The sequence below is a fragment of the Protopterus annectens genome, chromosome 9.part0 (assembly GCF_019279795.1).
Source record: "Protopterus annectens isolate FY-2018-M chromosome 9.part0, PAN1.0, whole genome shotgun sequence".
Taxonomy (NCBI): Eukaryota; Metazoa; Chordata; order Ceratodontiformes; family Protopteridae; genus Protopterus; species Protopterus annectens.
The window spans coordinates 538,148,003-538,165,121 of NC_056743.1; the positions used below are offsets into that span (position 1 = coordinate 538,148,003).

At 38.8% G+C, this 17,119-nt stretch overlaps 1 protein-coding gene across 1 annotated transcript in view; it reads right to left on the reverse strand.

Annotated features, from left to right (window-relative positions):
• The window catches only part of UNC5D (unc-5 netrin receptor D), a 3,101,373-nt gene that overhangs the window by 1,009,085 nt on the left and 2,075,169 nt on the right, over window positions 1-17,119 (reverse strand). The window lies entirely within an intron of this gene.

Consider the following 17,119-nt stretch of genomic DNA (forward strand, 5'->3'; position numbering starts at 1 on the left):
GGATTTTGCAGTTTGTTTTCCTGTATTATGTTGGTGGGAGCGTTGTCGGATGTGTCCCTTTTTTTGGCCTCTGTGTGTCACTGGAGGTTTGATTCTGTTGTGCCTCTGTTATCCTGATTTTAATTCGGTGAGCTGAGTTGGCCTGGTGGCATGTTTCTCTTATGGCAGTTTCTGAGGGTCCAGTTTGATACATGGCAGAGTTGTCTTGGAAGGGAAAAGAAAACACTATGGATGTTCATGGGCTTGGAAGGGCTTGCATTGCTGCGCATGCACAGTTGCTGCCATTTGGGAGCTGACTGTTGGTTGTCGGTGTTGTCAGCATAACTCCTAACTGTACAAATTTTCATAGAACGTCCAGACTTGAAACCATATATCTGCATACATATGTTGAAATAGATCTAGTACCTACCACCTGTAACATGAGGTTTGATAACAATGTAATAGCTATGAATGAATATGAATGAAAAATTGTGCTGTGATGTAATTTTATATAGATTTAACTTCAGTATTTGACAGGATTATACAAATAATGCTGATCAAGAAATTAGTACAGCTAGGTATTGATGTACTCTCGATAAGATGGATAGCTGCATGGCTTACAAATAACACATGGCAAGTATCATACAGCAACTGGACAGGCAAAATCCTTGGTTATAGTCAGGGTGCCCCTCAGGGCTCTGTCTTAGGTCCTTACTTGTTTAGATTGTATCTTTCAGACCTAACTTTTCATCGGAGGTGTTCTGCAGTCTATACACAGACAACCTGAAATTGGGTAAACTGATTACAGGTGTTACAGATAAGGCATGTCTGCAAATTAATTTGACCATTCGGGCACAGGAGAATAACATACTGATACATTCATCAAAAACTAAGCATAGGAGATTTGGTAGGCATGAATTGAAAGGTGAATAATTAATACAGCACACAGTAATTAGATTGCAGACTCATTTAAGGCTCTGGTTCTGTGGTTAGATTCAGCTATGAATTGTGTGTTTTTTTTTATTGATAGTCATTGAGCTTTAGGTTGTATAAAAAAATTTATACAATCTAGAAAATCAAACATAATGATGTAATTGTTTATTATTTACATTACACCCAAACTTAAGTTTGGAAACCCTATAAGAAAACAAGCATGATTAAACTGGAAAGAGTACAATGTACATATACCAAGAGTATCCATGGATATGAAAATTTAAGTTATTATGAAAGACCAAAATATCTGAATATAGTTCCCAGATCAGACAGCTAGATAATGCAGGTGGTAAGGGATGGGCATAGTGCTTGGTTTGCTATGTACACACAGGGTAGGGGTTTGATTCCCATCTTAATTTTTACTGTGCCTAACCTTATTTGCAGGAAGTGAGGGATTTGAAGGGCACTTGGGCTGCAGCTTGATTGACCAAATGTGCTCTGAGATGTGAATCATTCTGTTATTTTGGGGATGAGCATCAGTCTAGTAGCTTGAGACTGATACTTAGATATTTACCAATTTGCATGACAGCCAGGTGCTTAATTTGTTTCTTTGCAGGTGCGGAAGAGCAGTGTGGACATCAGTTGGTGACCTGAAGGAAGTGAATTAGAGGTGGAAGTACAGGTGCTACTGACTGTCTCAAAGGTGTTCAAGTGGAGAGGATGAAATAAGTAACAGTCGCTGGCCTGCTGGACATTGTTAGATGTAACTGATTCTGATGGACTGAATGTTTTGGTTGTTGGAGCGGTGCACAATGAGGTCACAGGGAATACGATGTTACTATGAGGGGTCTGCACGGTTCTTTAAGGTATGTTCTTTTTGGTGAGGTTTGGCTAATGGGACGGCAAGTTAAGAGGGTGTATCTTGGGAGTGGGTTAAGCAGGGTTGAGGAATTTTATGAGGGGTCTGGGATTCTCGCAGGTGGAGTGGACATGGAGCTATCATAGGAAGTTATTAGGTTAATGGTTTCAAGGCACTTAAGTTGCTTATCTATCGGTGTTTCAGTTATGCTTATTGCGCAATTTTGTTTGGAAGACAGGGTAAGCTGCGGAGGGGGCTGGGTTGAGGTGTGATACACAGCATGGTAATGTTTACTTTATTCAAATGGGGTGATTTCTAGGCTAATGGTTCTAAAGTTTTTCATAACCTAGCCATGTTCAGGTAAGTGAGATTCCACAATCTAGAGTGCAGTGCATGTTGCTCTTAAGTCAGACAAGTGTGAATGTTGTCCTAGTCCAAAGGGCACATAGGCAGAGCCATAAGGGGAACTTGTATCTCTGTTTTTTGTAATCGGCTGTATAGCAGGATTGTGGAGGGCTTCAATTTTCTTTGTCCAATTATTAATTTTGTTGAGAGCTCCTTCGACGGCAGAAGAGTGATACTTTTATTTTAGAATAAGACTTGTTAATACAGGTTTGTTTTACTTGACATGGGGATCTGTTGTACTGTTACTATTGGAGGTGGGAGGTCATTTTATGGGGATCTTTGTTATGACATCTTAATTGTCAGGGGTGTTTTGCATCTGCGTGTTATGCAGTTGATGAGTAGGACTGAAGAAATGTGGACTCAACAGGCAAGAGAAAAAGCTGAGGAGGGTTTCGGCTGATGGAGCGGTATGAAAGGAGGTCACTGGTTGCCAGCAGTGCAGATGAATATGGAGCTGTTTTTTTTTTCTCCTTCCCTGGCACTCACAAGGTAATGTCTTGTTTTGTTTTGAACTTGTGCAGGAAACATCAGGGTTGAATTTTACACTGTTATGGGTTGCGGGGGTCTTCTTGGGAATAGGTCAGACAGTGCTGCAGACATCAGGGGTAGGGGATTAGTGGGTTGCATTGCATAAAGTAGGCTTGTGAACTAGATGAGGGTTTTGATAAGAGGATTTCACTTTGAGTTATTGCAGTTTAAGGAGAGACTGGGTTGGGTTGATTCACTACATTCTGGACAGTAATGGCATGTCATGGACCTTGTGTGACCTGGTGACATCTGGTATTCTCTCATTTGTTGGTATATTGTGTTTGGTTAGTTTTGCCTGGTTTGGTACCTTGTTGGTGGTGCATTTGGGGTGGTACTGTTACCGGCCATGATGGTGAGTTAAGTGTTTTATTATTTATAATGACTAGTTGGCATGACAACAACATTTTATTAAATGGAATTTAAAAAGAGATTTAAGAGGGGCATTACATTCACTGGACAGAAAAGCAAAAATTATTTTCATTGGGGCAGTAAAAGGGGATACAATCTGATGTGAGGGTATGCAGAGGACTTGGCATAGTTTCAAGTGGCAGTGGGCAAAGTGTTTGGTTGTGGTGGAGGGTAGTTAACCTGAGTCGGTACTGGATAGTGGGAGGGATGGTAGGATGGCTTTTGGCTGTTATATAGGGTGCTGTTAGGGATAGTTGGTTATTGTCCGTGCATGGTTTTAAGTGGCAGTGGGTTAACTTTTGTGAGGGATCAGAGGTTTTACACTCAGCCGTGGTCTACTGGTTATTTTGTTTTGTATGTGACAGGGTTTGTAACTTGGGGGGGTTGGGTGGGTGGCTTTTATGAGGGACAAAAGGAGGGGTGAGAGGATATTGAGTATTTGTCTTGTGTTAAGCTGAGGTAGGAGGTTCATTGGGGTTGTTGTGGATTACAATTCCTTTTTAATTGTCAATAGAGAACTTGTAGGGCTTCTGGTTTGGGCTGCTAAATGCCATGATGGCCGTTTTAAAACATTTTGTTATAATGGATAGTTGATGCGATGTCAGAATTGTTAGTGCATTACCGTTAATGAGATTTATTTGGCTATTACATTCACTGGCTATTAAATGAGGATACAGTGTGGCACGATGGTATGCAATTGCCTCTGCATGGTTTTCAGTGGCAATGGGCTTAGTGTTTGGTTGTCCAGTTGGCTGGTAATGCCCTTGGATTCATTGCAAGGCTGCCATTGTTAGTGAGGTAAGGATTCTTTAGTTCATGTGCAGTAGTTATGGTAGGTGTATGAGGTTATGGTTGCTACCTTACCATAGGAGGGGATCAGTGGTTTGTTTTCAGCTGTTTAGGTAATCGGCAGATTTTAGTATTTATATGATGGGGTTAGGAGCTGATGACTCAGATATAACTTGGTTAGGGGATAGGATACATTGAATGATGTTTGGCCTAATGTCTTAATGGTGGCCAGGTGGCTGGAAGTTTTGTCAGAGAGAGGGGGAACAGCTTGGTTAAGCTGGTGGGTAGAGAAGAGGGGCAGGTTTGCCCTCTTCTGTTCCCCCTCTGCTTTTGGATGTTCGATTTAATAAGTTGGGAAGGAAAGTGAGTGGTTGTGCTGCTTGATACGTAAATAAGCAAGAAGAGATGCTTATTTGGTTGGTGGTGTAATTCAATAATTGAAGGTGAGCGGTGGTACGCTGCCTTGTGAGTGCAGGGATAAGTGAGAAAGTGGGGGACGCTGCTTATTCAAAGGTGAATGGTTATGCTGCCCTTATGGTTATTTATCTGGGTCTATATTAGATCACCGAATGCTTAAAAAAAGCAAATGGTGATTAATCGACCCTATATAAGCGAAAGCTTACAATTTCAAACTGTCAAATCAGCGATTTATTTCCTAGGGAAAAAAATTGCTGTTCCAACAAAAAAAAAATAAAACACTTTAAACATTACATTAAGTGGGGGGCTTCACCCCCCCTACTTAAATATACCAACTCCGAGACCGCACTACAGTGCCAAAAACAGCAAAGTAATGAAGTTGCCAAGCAAAGTCTTTCCCAGGGAAAGAATTCGCTTAAAAGCCGCTTTGATGTTATTTTACCGTTTCAGGCTTTTGAGTTCGACCAAGATGCATTTGAAAGAATGAGTCTTTGGTCTTCTAATAGGGAACCATTTATTTTATGTTTTATTTCCGTGGATGTTCTTATCACCTGTCTCACATTTGGTTGAAATTAATAACTATTGGTTAACAATCATGTTTTTGGAAGTTTAATAAAGGTCGTCAAATGTCATTCGGTGTGATGTGTTTATTGAAGGGGACCGGGACTAATGAGGTTTGGAACAGAGTGATTTGTCCCGGGACATCTTCAAGTAGGGCTAGATAAATAGAGTAGCAGGAATTAAGAGGATAAGGGGAGGATAGGGTTAAATGGGATGGAGGGATGTGTGGGAGGAAATGAGGTAAAGATAGGGATGGATTTAATGGGGTTTAAGCAAATGTAACTCGGGTAGCAGTCACATTTTTGGCGTGAAGTTGCTACCCTCCCTCCCTTCCCTTTTTATTGTGGGGATTGTGGTTATTTCAGTTTGGGTACGGCGGAGCAGAGGGGCAGGTTTACCCTCTTCTGTTCCCCCTCTGGTTTTAGATTTTCGATTTAATAAGTTGGGAAGGAAAGTGAGTGGTTGTGCTGCTTGATAAGTAAATAAGCAAAGAGAGACGCTTATTTGGTTGGAGGTGTAATTCAAAAAATTGAAGGTGAGTGGTGTAATGCTGCCTTGTAAGTGCAAGGATAAGTGAGCAAATGGGGATGCTGCTTTTTCAAGGGTGAGTGGTTACGCTGCCCTTATGGTTATTTATTTTATGTTTTATTTCCATCGATGTTATTATCACCTGTCTCATGTTTGGTTGAAATTAATCACTATTAGTTAACAATCATATTTTTGGAAGTTTAATAAAGGTCATAAAAAATGTCAGTCGGTGTTATGTATTTATTGAAGGGGACCAGGACAAATACTATTCCTTCCCCAAGCATTTGCCTAATTCTTAAGGGATAACAAATTTAAGGGAGCATTAGATTCTTACAAAGTTTACAAGACATATGCCTTAAAAATAAAAAGTAATACTGAATTCTAGTTAAGCAGTAATCGCTATTATTTGTAAATTAGATTACCACTATCACTAAATTATTTTAACAAGACAGTAAGTGATTTGCCAATATTTTCCGTTCGACTCAAGAAAAAAAAAAACAAAGTCAAAATGTACAACACATCACAATGTCGAATCAGCTGAACAAATTCAGCAGAATCACCATTTTTCGCCAAACAGATTATATAATGTCCATATAGGAACTCAGGTAAAGGAAACTTTATACCTAACATCACATTTATGCAGGGGAACAAGTCCCCCCCCCTGCACTCCCCCACCTGCTAACTATATATTCCAACTCCAAGATCGCACTACAGTGAGGAAAGGGATGAATTTCGCACACCACACTGTACCCCAATCTCTGTACAGTATTTCAAGTTTATATTAGTGAATACAATCTGCATTTGCTGACATAGACATAAACTTTTGAACATGGAGATGTTTAGCAAGATGCGAATTTGAACATCCATGTTTCCAATTTCCGTCTGCAAAGTAAACCATATATAAATTATAAATTATATATTTAGTACTTATGTATTTTTTAATCAAGAAATCATGTTTTAGCACTTTAATAGAATAAACACCCACTGATAATCGTAGATACACTATTTACAGTTGTGGATACTAGTTTCAACAGATCCCTTTTACAACAAAACCTTTAAACATTTGTTCCCTAAAATGATTTACTCATTTGTATTAATGATAAACCTAATCATATTCCTAACCCCAGACATATATAATGTCTTCCAAACTCATTCCCTATAACTACCGCTAAACAAAACACTCTCACAAACTTAGACACATCCACATACTTAGACACGCAGACAAACCCACACAGCTGAGAGTAGCAAGCTGCAGCCTAGATAAACTAGCAGGGTATGATAGTTCTATGCCTCACTGAACCCCCATCTGTATATAGTATATAATCATGTATAAAGGTTGCTTGATTCAATATTAGTAGCACTTGTAATCAGATCACTTTGTTAAAAAAGATCTGTCAAAAGAGTTTGATGCTTTGTGTTTCTGTTGAAGGCACTCACTGTGAAGTGGAGTAGATTTTGAAAATAGGAACAAAAAGTGTTCCTTTTCAGTTTGGAATATGCTTTGGTTCACAGTTTTGGTGTTATGGGTGGGAGATTGTGGGCCTGTATTTGCACATTAGTGTAAGAGCAAGGATTTGGCAATAATATCTATTTAGAGAGAGAGAGAGACTGTGTGTGTGTGTGTGTGTGTGTGTGTGTGTGTGTGTGTGTGTGTGTGTGTGTGTGTGTGTGTGTGTGTGTGTGTGTGTGTGTGTGTGTGTGTATGTATGGCCATGTGTGCATATTCTACTTTCACCTTTATCAACACGAACTTCAATTCTACCTCACTTTCAGCCCTCAGAATGGTATCATCTGCACAGAAAAGGAATCTGGCTCCCCTTGTGATTTTAACATCTGATTCTCTTTACCCAGTATTTTGCATGACATAGTCATTGTATAAATGAAATACACAGGATTACTATATACAGGCTTGCCATTCTCTTCTTCCAATCTTGAACCAGTCAGCTGTTCCATATTCAGCTCTAATGGCTGTTCTATATTCAGATTTCGTAGGGGACAAATTTAGGAATGTGGCATTCCCATTTCTCCAAGACCCTGCTTCAGCATGCTATTGTTGGCAGAGTCAGATGCTTTACATTAGTCAACAATTCAGAAGAGGAAACTTTTGTGGCCCTCCCTTGTATTCTACACTATGCAGAGGATTTTGTCAATGAGATTGCGTGTGCTTTTGCCATTTCTAAAACAACCTTGGTCATCTGATTAATCTTGGACCATATATTTCTGCAGCCTAGTCTGTAAGATCCTGAGCATTATCTGCCAACTTGTGGAACAAGTATAATTATTCAGTAATGTAAGCACTCTTTAGCAATGCTCATTTTTGCACTGGAATACTGCAATGCAACAGCCACTATCCTATTTTCCAAATTTGCTGGCAAATTCCATATGCAGTACTGCAACAGCTTCATTCTGCAGGATTTTAAATAATTCATATGGAATACCATCACTTCCTGCAGCATTTTTACTAGCTAGGCTTTCTAGCACCTATTTAATTTTACTCTCCAAGATGTATAATGACAGGGACTTTAGTCAGTGTGTGTAAGTCATGTGCTGGAGTCCCCTGATCTTCTTAGTTAGAAACCTCTGAGATCTTTCCAATTGCTGAAGGTGCTATGCATGGTACACACCCCTTCTGGCAGTAGTTTAAGGTGACTGGGGTCACGGTAAATCACACATCCCTGATCTTGTGTGAATAGATTTATTCTGTGAGGAAGCTTATTGTAATTGCTCCTGACCATTTCTAAAAGAAGGGAAAACCACCGTTGCCTCAGCCAGAAAGGGAGTCAGGATGATGATCTTGGCCATTCCTTCTGAATCTTTGGAATTACCTGGGATAGTAGGGGAAAAGGAAGACAAATACAGGAAAAATACAGGGACATTCCTATCCAAGTAAAAAAAAATGTCTTCTAGACCTTCTTGCATGAAGTCCTGGAGCAAAATCTTGCCAGCTGATTATTCAGACAGGAGGCAAATAAGTCTGCTAGAGGAACTCCTAATAGATGGATTAAATCTTGGAAGATCCCTGACCTACTTTGCATAAGTGAAGGTCTAGCCCATACTGTTCATCTGGTCTTCCACACAATATTGCTTTGATGGAATGAAGGATGCCTGTAAGATTGTGCTGTAAAGCAATACCCCAAGATAACATGGCAAGTCTGCAAAGGGGGTAAAGAATGTATCCTCCTGTTGTTGATGAACCGTATGACTGTTGTATACTCTGAAACAACTTGAAAAGGTCCTGGGGACCAAAGATGATGCTTTAATTACGACAAACATCTTTTTAACGTACTTGCATATGTCCTATATGTCACAAATACCTCCTGAAAATGCTCACCAGGCACTGTCCGAGGCACCTGTGATGACTGACTGCTTTGTAACAGGGAGGAATAAGGGAAGACCAAAATTTAAGGACATTTGCTGTCTCCAAAAAGTAATTTCTCTTCTGGAAAACCCCAGCCCTGTTCTTTAAAAAGGCAAAAGATGTTGATGCTGGACAAAAAGGACTTCAGACACATTGTATCTTTCTCTCTCAAGTGGAGTCATGACAGGGTTATCATGAGAATCATAGATGCCGTGTGAGCCACAGTCCTGTGGTAAACTCTCACAGTGACTGAAGTCTGAGAGAAAAATATTAGCAATAAATCTTGACATGCATCTACTTTTTCTGTGGAAGAAAATCTCTTTGAACTGAGGTGTCTAGCTGATACCCTGGAATCCAAGCCTGCGTAAGAGACCTCTCGCCCAAGTGAGAGATTCCTCACACTATGAACACATCTCTGCAAGGATAAACAAGTAGTCTAGATATGGAAAATGTGGATAGCTTGTAGCTTGTGATGGACTACAACAAGAGCTAGATACTCTGGGAACACTATGGATGCTGTTTATAGTCCAAACGGTTAAGTAGAGCTCTGATAATATGATCCCGACAGTCAAAACCTTATGAAACACCTGATGTCTGGTGGAAAAGGAATGAAACAATAAGCGCCCTTTAAATGTGGTGTTACCAGGAAACTTGAATGACAAACAAGAGGAAATGGATTGTGAAGTGACATCATTCTGAACTTAGGCACTAACACACTCAGGTCTAAGAAAGAAAGATCCAGAAATGGTTTCTTTGGCACAAAAAACATCCTTGAATAAAAACCCTTCACAACTTTGGAAGGAGAAACCAGTTATATCACTCCTTGGAAAGAATGTGATGAAGGCCAGGTGGAAATAAAAACGTCTGGTCTAGTAAATGAGGAAAACCCCACTGGCTAAGAGCAATTTCTTCTCACTGTCATCTATAACCTTGACTAGTGATTTTCAGAACTCATTTATTGCCAAAGAGGAAAATGGAGATTCAGACTTTCTGGAAAGGATAAAAGGACTGTCAGGGTGAGAAGAGGGAAAAAAGGTAGCTTAAATAGTCAAACCGACTGTCCTTGCTTTTGCAGGGTTCCTGAATTCTTTATAGAAGACCCTTCCCATTTTGACAAAATTGGATAAGGGGTTAGAGAATTTAAAAAAAATTGAAAAAGCAGGGCAGAAAATCTTTGAGATTTCCTGAATTATTTCCTGGATTATCCATTTAATCACACTTTTGATTATCTCTGCAGGAAAGGAAGTACAAAAGTGAATCTCTCTCCAAAGGAGAAATTATAATCTCACTACCGACATCCTCTTGGGAGGTAGTCCGAATGCAGCCAAACAAATCTCTTAAGAATAATGGCAGAAACCAATGCCCTGGAAGAAATATCAACTGAGTCTTGCACACACTGTAAACAGACAGCAGTCACTTGTGCAGTAGGAAAAACTAAATCATTTAAATCAGATTTTTCCTCACAAGAAGAATCTTCTTGCCAAACATTCATCATACTTTAATTAGTACAAACATTAACATGTGAGCTTGGCAATTCAAAATTCTGAAAATCAAACTTAATGACGCCTACACAGTAGTTTTCCGTACCCATCAATAATCTACCAATCCTTATTAGAAAGAGCAGGGCAGTATCAAGCTAACTGCTCGTCAACATTATGATTAAGTAAAATTATAGCTGCTGCATCAGGTTTAGGAAGAGTGTATAAAAAATTAAAAGATAGAGGAACTTAATAAAGTCTGTGTGCTTTTTTAGGAACAGCTGGTTGGCTAGCAGGAAAATTACAGGCAGAGACACAGACATCCTCCAAAGCTGACAGAACTGGAGAAACTGGTGAAGGTTCAGGAAATGCCTTCAATAACAGCACATACACTTTTCTGTGGAATTGATAAACCTCGGTGTATTCCCACTGAAAACACTGGCACATTCTATAAATAGTCTCAAAGAGAGGAACCCCAAAGAGAGAATAATAAAGTGAGCTCGCCTTAGAGTCACAATCAGAGAACTGAGGAGAAACCCTTATATCTGTCCCTTAATCCAACTGTCAGGATTCAGAAATTTGAACTTCTACAGGAAAGGAGGGATTCTTCTTTCTTTCACCAGAAAACACTTAACAGGAAGGATTAACAGCCTAAGAAAAGAGCCAAACCCAGTAAACTATTCCTGTCTAAGAAAATTTCAGAAGTAAATACATATTTAGTTTTCCTTTTTTTTTTGCCAGAAAAATAGTGCCAAAAGTTCTACAAATGGCAGTAACAGCTTCTGCAGGAATGGGCACAATATTCTGACAAAACATGAAAGCTGTCAACGTTACATCTCTGAGGACCAACAAGAGTGCCTCTTCCTTGCCAACTGAGGGAACCCAACAGCCACAGAAGACATGGCTAACAACAAATGACAACAGCAGAGTCAATCACCTTTGGCTGAGGCAAGTTGCTAGTCTGTTGTGGTTCAAAGGCTGTTTGCCTAACTGCCTTTTGAGGCTTGTAGAAGGACTGACCATGGGAAGGACAGTAGGTTCTATGGTCAAGTTGAAAATGGTGTATTTTATGCAAAACAAGCAGAAAAACCTGCTAAAAATTTAAAATCTTTAAATGTCATTTTTTTCACACAAAAACACAATAAAAAGCACTTCAATCACAACCAGCCACAGAAAGCAAAATACACACAATTTATCCATAGGAAAAAAATGGTTATCAAATACTTTAAATGACTTTTAAATTTAAATGAAAAGCATTCCCATTTAAAGGTACAATACAGTCTCATAACAGTCCATAAAAACACAAATCCCTAGCTTTAAAATAACATTTCTAATGAGGAAAATATAAAACTTGATATATATATATATATATATATATATATATACATTCACATATTTATTAAACAATTTATTGAATAAAAACAAATAAAGTAAAACAAGATGGACTGGTAGGATTAGCGCTTTTGGCCTTTCGCCCTTCATGACATTCATGAAATTAAAAACAGTTTAAATAATCCCAACAACTAAAATAACTCATAGGATAGGTCTACACCCCTTATGGGCAGGTTTCAGTGGTAACACTTCATTCAAACCAGGATAACAGCCTGCACATAGATCAGCAATCCACTTTATTTCACTATATTCCATAAAGTGAATCATATTGCCAGCTCTTCTGTTAGTTTTTATCATTTGCAACACCATAAATTTAAAATTGTGTCCAGGATTACACGCAACATGCTGTGCAGTAGCACTACACTTAACCTTTAGCATGAAGTCGCTTACATGTTGCAGAATGTGTTCTTTCAAAATCCTGTTGGTTTTGCCAATATAAAAACCAACGCATTTGGTGCACTTAGCCAGATAAATTAAATGCCTACTACGACAATCAGCATAAAGGTTTGTTTAATATATCTTTAAGGTAACTGGCTGTTGGAATGATTTATCCGTATTAATATACTGGCAAGCTTTACATGATCTACAGGGAAATGTGCCTTGTCGATTCATTGGTTTACTCAAATCATAAAATGGATGCACTCCTCTGCATAGCAGTTTTTTCAGGCTGATATTGTTCTTAAAACTAAACGAGGGTCTATCACCAACCAGACTTTTAAGTATGTGTACCCTTCTGTACATAGTCTTGATGCTCTAAGGGTTTGCCCCGTAATAATATAATATATACATATTTATCTGAGTGTATGTCATACACAAGTACATATATACTTACGCATATGGGACTAAGTAATTTAGTCAGTGGTCATTAAAGATGACATCTGTTTAGTCAACATAACTCGATTGAGTAAACATATGGTCGACAGTAATGCCAGACCACAACATTACTAGGGTTGGCAAATATGCTCTTTCTCTGGTATTTTGCAATCTCAAGAGTCAAAATATAAAATTAGCAGGGAGTACACAGGGTGCAAGGGAACCTGGCGTCCTTAAAGAAATAACATTTTTAACTTTCCGTTCAGTGTTTTGATTTGCATGCTCTAAGAATATTCCTTGGCACATCACAAGTCTTTTTTTCTTATATCTAATGTTAGAGATGTTGACATTTTGGTATTTTGATTTTAGATATATATATATATATATATATATGCTAATTACCTCAACATAGCAACAGTCTACTAAAGGGCAGCAGTCTTCTTCCCCTTTCATCAATACAAACACAGATGTACCCCAGGGTTCGATACTGGGTCCCTTTCTATTCACTATATTTGTCAATGACTTTCATGCCACCCTCACCCACAGTACTGTTATCCAATATGCAGGCGACTCCACTATTATCTCCTGTTCTAAATCTGTCACTGCACTACAGCAACGTACCCAAGAAGCATTTACTATTACCGAAACCTGGATGTCTCAGAACCATCTTGCCCTTAACCCCAATAAAACAAAACTCTTAATATTTAACTCCACTAAATCTAGCCCTGTTGACAAGTCAATATTCTCTGTTCACTCCCAAAACAGCACTATCATTGAAGTTGTCCCAAGTATCAAACTGCTTGGTGTCATCATTGATAATAAACTAACGTCTGACCTTCACATTTACAGCAACATAAAAAAAACATCAAAATCTAGGATCTCTTTATAGGCACAACTATTTTCTTTGCCTCTCTGCTAAAAAGGCACTTGCCTCATCTTTCCTCCCTCCAACTCTTTTATATGGCACCCTGTCCTCAACAATCTGCAGTCCTCCTTGAAAACAAAACTAGACTCATGCTATAATAAAGTTGCTAAATTTGTTACTAATGCAAAATTTTCAATCCAGCACTGTTCCTCTCTGCAGCAACTAAACTGGCTCGAATCCTCTCACTATCTCACTTATCTACAACTAACTACAGCCCATAAACTTATCTACCACCCAGTAACCTGCCCTTTCCTCTCCTCCACTGACTATGTACCATCCTAATCGACACCTCAGGTCTGAAGACAAAAATGTTACCGACTGTCGACAAACCCAAGCTCTCAGCTGGCCAAATGTTGCATTTTATTACTATCTCTAAACTATGGAATAATCTCCCTCCTTTACTAAGGACTACCAGCAGTCCCACTTCCTTTAGAAAATCCCTCAGACTTCATCTCTCCTCTCACTGGCTATGCTCCTGCACCGCAACAAACAACCTCAAAACGTGACTTCATTTAATTACTGCTTTTTTTTCCACCCTCTTCTCTAATATACTTATACCTTCTACTGCCACTCAGGCTTGACTTTTCCCTCCTGTAGCCTCACCCTGAAGCTAATTCTCTGCTGCTGCTGCAAAAAATCTGTATTTACAATTATACTTAGGTGTTATTTGAATGAATTCTATTTTTACTTCCATACCATTATTGCAAACAATATCTCTGTTGTTCTTATTTTACTGACTGTACTACTACCTCTCGACATACTTTATTTTTGTGTGTTAACATGCCTTTTTATGTAATTAATGTGGAGGTTTTCTCCCCGGACTTCCACTGAAGATGGACTCATTTAGGCCCAGTGGACTTTCCCAGTAAACAAATATAATAAAAAAAAAAAAATATATATATATATATATATATATATATATATATATATATATATATATATATATATATATACATACACACACTGACATATGTAGCAATGTAAATACTTAGATATCAATATGTGTGAGTGTGTGTGTGTGTGTGTGTGTGCATATATATGTATTTTAAATATATATATATATATATATATATATATATATATATATACACACACACACACACACATGCATACATACACACACACACAGGAAGGACTAATATAGGAATGCATTAGTTTTAATGTGACATTTGTCAATTACTTTAAAAATATAAAGAAATAGAAAAGCTTAGCCTTGTTCAGAGAATTAAAGAAATATATGAAACTTCGCATGTGCAAAAAAAACTTACACATTTAGACCCAGAAAAATAACTAAACCCTCAGTTAAATCAATTTATATACATAAAAGTGGTAAGTTAAAGAAAGTATTTAACATAAGCTATAAAAAAATTAATGAAATTGACAGCCAAGCTACATAATTTTTAAACTGACATGAAAAAAGATTTGAAATAACTTGCCTAAGTAAGTTTAAACTATAACAAAACATAATTAAACAGCACATATACATATTCGAACATAAGCCTCACTATAGCAGTAAAAGAGTACCCCTAACATACCATTCACAATAATTAGGACATTTTACCTGTAAACTAAAATGGAAAACCCCTCACAAGAGCGACCATTAATAAAATCATACACAGTCTACTTGAATCTACAGTTAATGAACAATTATTGTAACAATTGTGGTGTTGATACCCATCAAAACGTGTTGCTTTCTAGATGCATCTCATGCATCATACCCCCCAGACCCCAGAATATTACATTTCATGCATCATACCCCCCAGACCCCAGAATATTACATTTCATGTATCATAGCCCCAGACCCCAAAATATTACATTTCATGCATCATACCCTCAGACCCCAGAATATTACATTTCATGCATCATACCCCCAGACCCCAGAATATTACATTTCATGCATCATACCCCCAGACCCCAGAATATTACATTTCATGCATCATACCCCCAGACCCCAGAATATGACATTTCATGCATCATACCCCAGACCCCAGAATATTACATTTCATGCATCATACCCACCAGACCCCAGAATATTACATTTCATGCATCATACCCCCAGACCCCAGAATATTACATTTCATGCATCATACCCCCAGACCCCAGAATATTACATTTCATGCATCATACCCCAGACCCCAGAATATTACATTTCATGCATCATACCCCCAGACCCTAGAATATTACATTTCATGCATCATACCCCCAGACCCCAGAATATTACACTTCATGCATCATACCCCCAGTCCCCAGAATATTACATTTCATGCATCATACCCCCAGACCCCAGAATATTACATTTCCTGCATCATACCCCCAGTCCCCAGAATATTACATTTCATGCATCATACCCCCAGTCCCCAGAATATTACATTTCATGCATCATACCCCCAAACCCCAGAATATTACATTTCATGCATCATACCCCCAGACCCCAGAATATGACATTTCATGCATCATACCCCCAGTCCCCAGAATATTACATTTCATGCATCATACCCCCAGACCCCAGAATATTACATTTCCTGCATCATACCCCCAGTCCCCAGATTATTACATTTCATGCATCATACCCCCAGTCCCCAGAATATTACATTTCCTGCATCATACCCCCAGTCCCCAGAATATTACATTTCATGCATCATACCCCCAGTCCCCAGAATATTACATTTCATGCATCATACCCTCAGACCCCAGAATATTACATTTCATGCATCATACCCCTAAGTCCCCAGAATATTACATTTCAAGCATCATACCCCCAGACCCCAGAATATTACATTTCCTGCATCATACCCCCAGTCCCCAGAATATTACATTTCATGCATCATACCCCAAGTCCCCAGAATATTACATTTCATGCATCATACCCTCAGACCCCAGAATATTACATTTCATGCATCATACCCCCAAGTCCCCAGAATATTACATTTCAAGCATCATACCCCAGTCCCCAGAATATTACATTTCATGCATCATACCCCCAAACCCCAGAATATTACATTTCATGCATCATACCCCCAAGTCCCCAGAATATTACATTTCAAGCATCATACCCCAGTCCCCAGAATATTACATTTCATGCATCATACCCCCAAACCCCAGAATATTACATTTCATGCATCATACCCCCAGACCCCAGAATATTACATTTCCTGCATCATACCCCTAGTCCCCAGATTATTACATTTCATGCATCATACCCCCAGTCCCCAGAATATTACATTTCATGCATCATACCCCCAGACCCCAGAATATTACATTTCATGCATCATATCCCCAGACCCCAGAATATTACATTTCATGCATCATACCCCCAGACCCCAGAATATTACAAAGTGGTGCATGTATTATTCATTACAAGTCAGGGTGAGATCGGAGGTGGTCTCTGGAAGCAGTAGTTGTAATAAAGACAGCTACTTACTCATGGCTAAGACGTCAGTCCGCTGTAGGACACACACACAGGTATAGCCTGTGCATCAAAATGGCATAGCCAGTTTACCTGCTCACCTACAAGAATATTTTTTGCATGAGGGAAGAACTGTGGTCTCTTATGGTGATCCAAGAAGACAAAGAAGGTCCATGGAGACTCCACAAGGAAAGTAGGAAAGAAGAGAACTATACCTTTTCAAAGAACCAAGCACTTCGATAAAGCAGTACTTAATGATACACCAGTGTGTCACACTATCTCCAGACACATCCACAATCATACACGCACTCACACATACTCCATATGTAAGAGTTCCTCT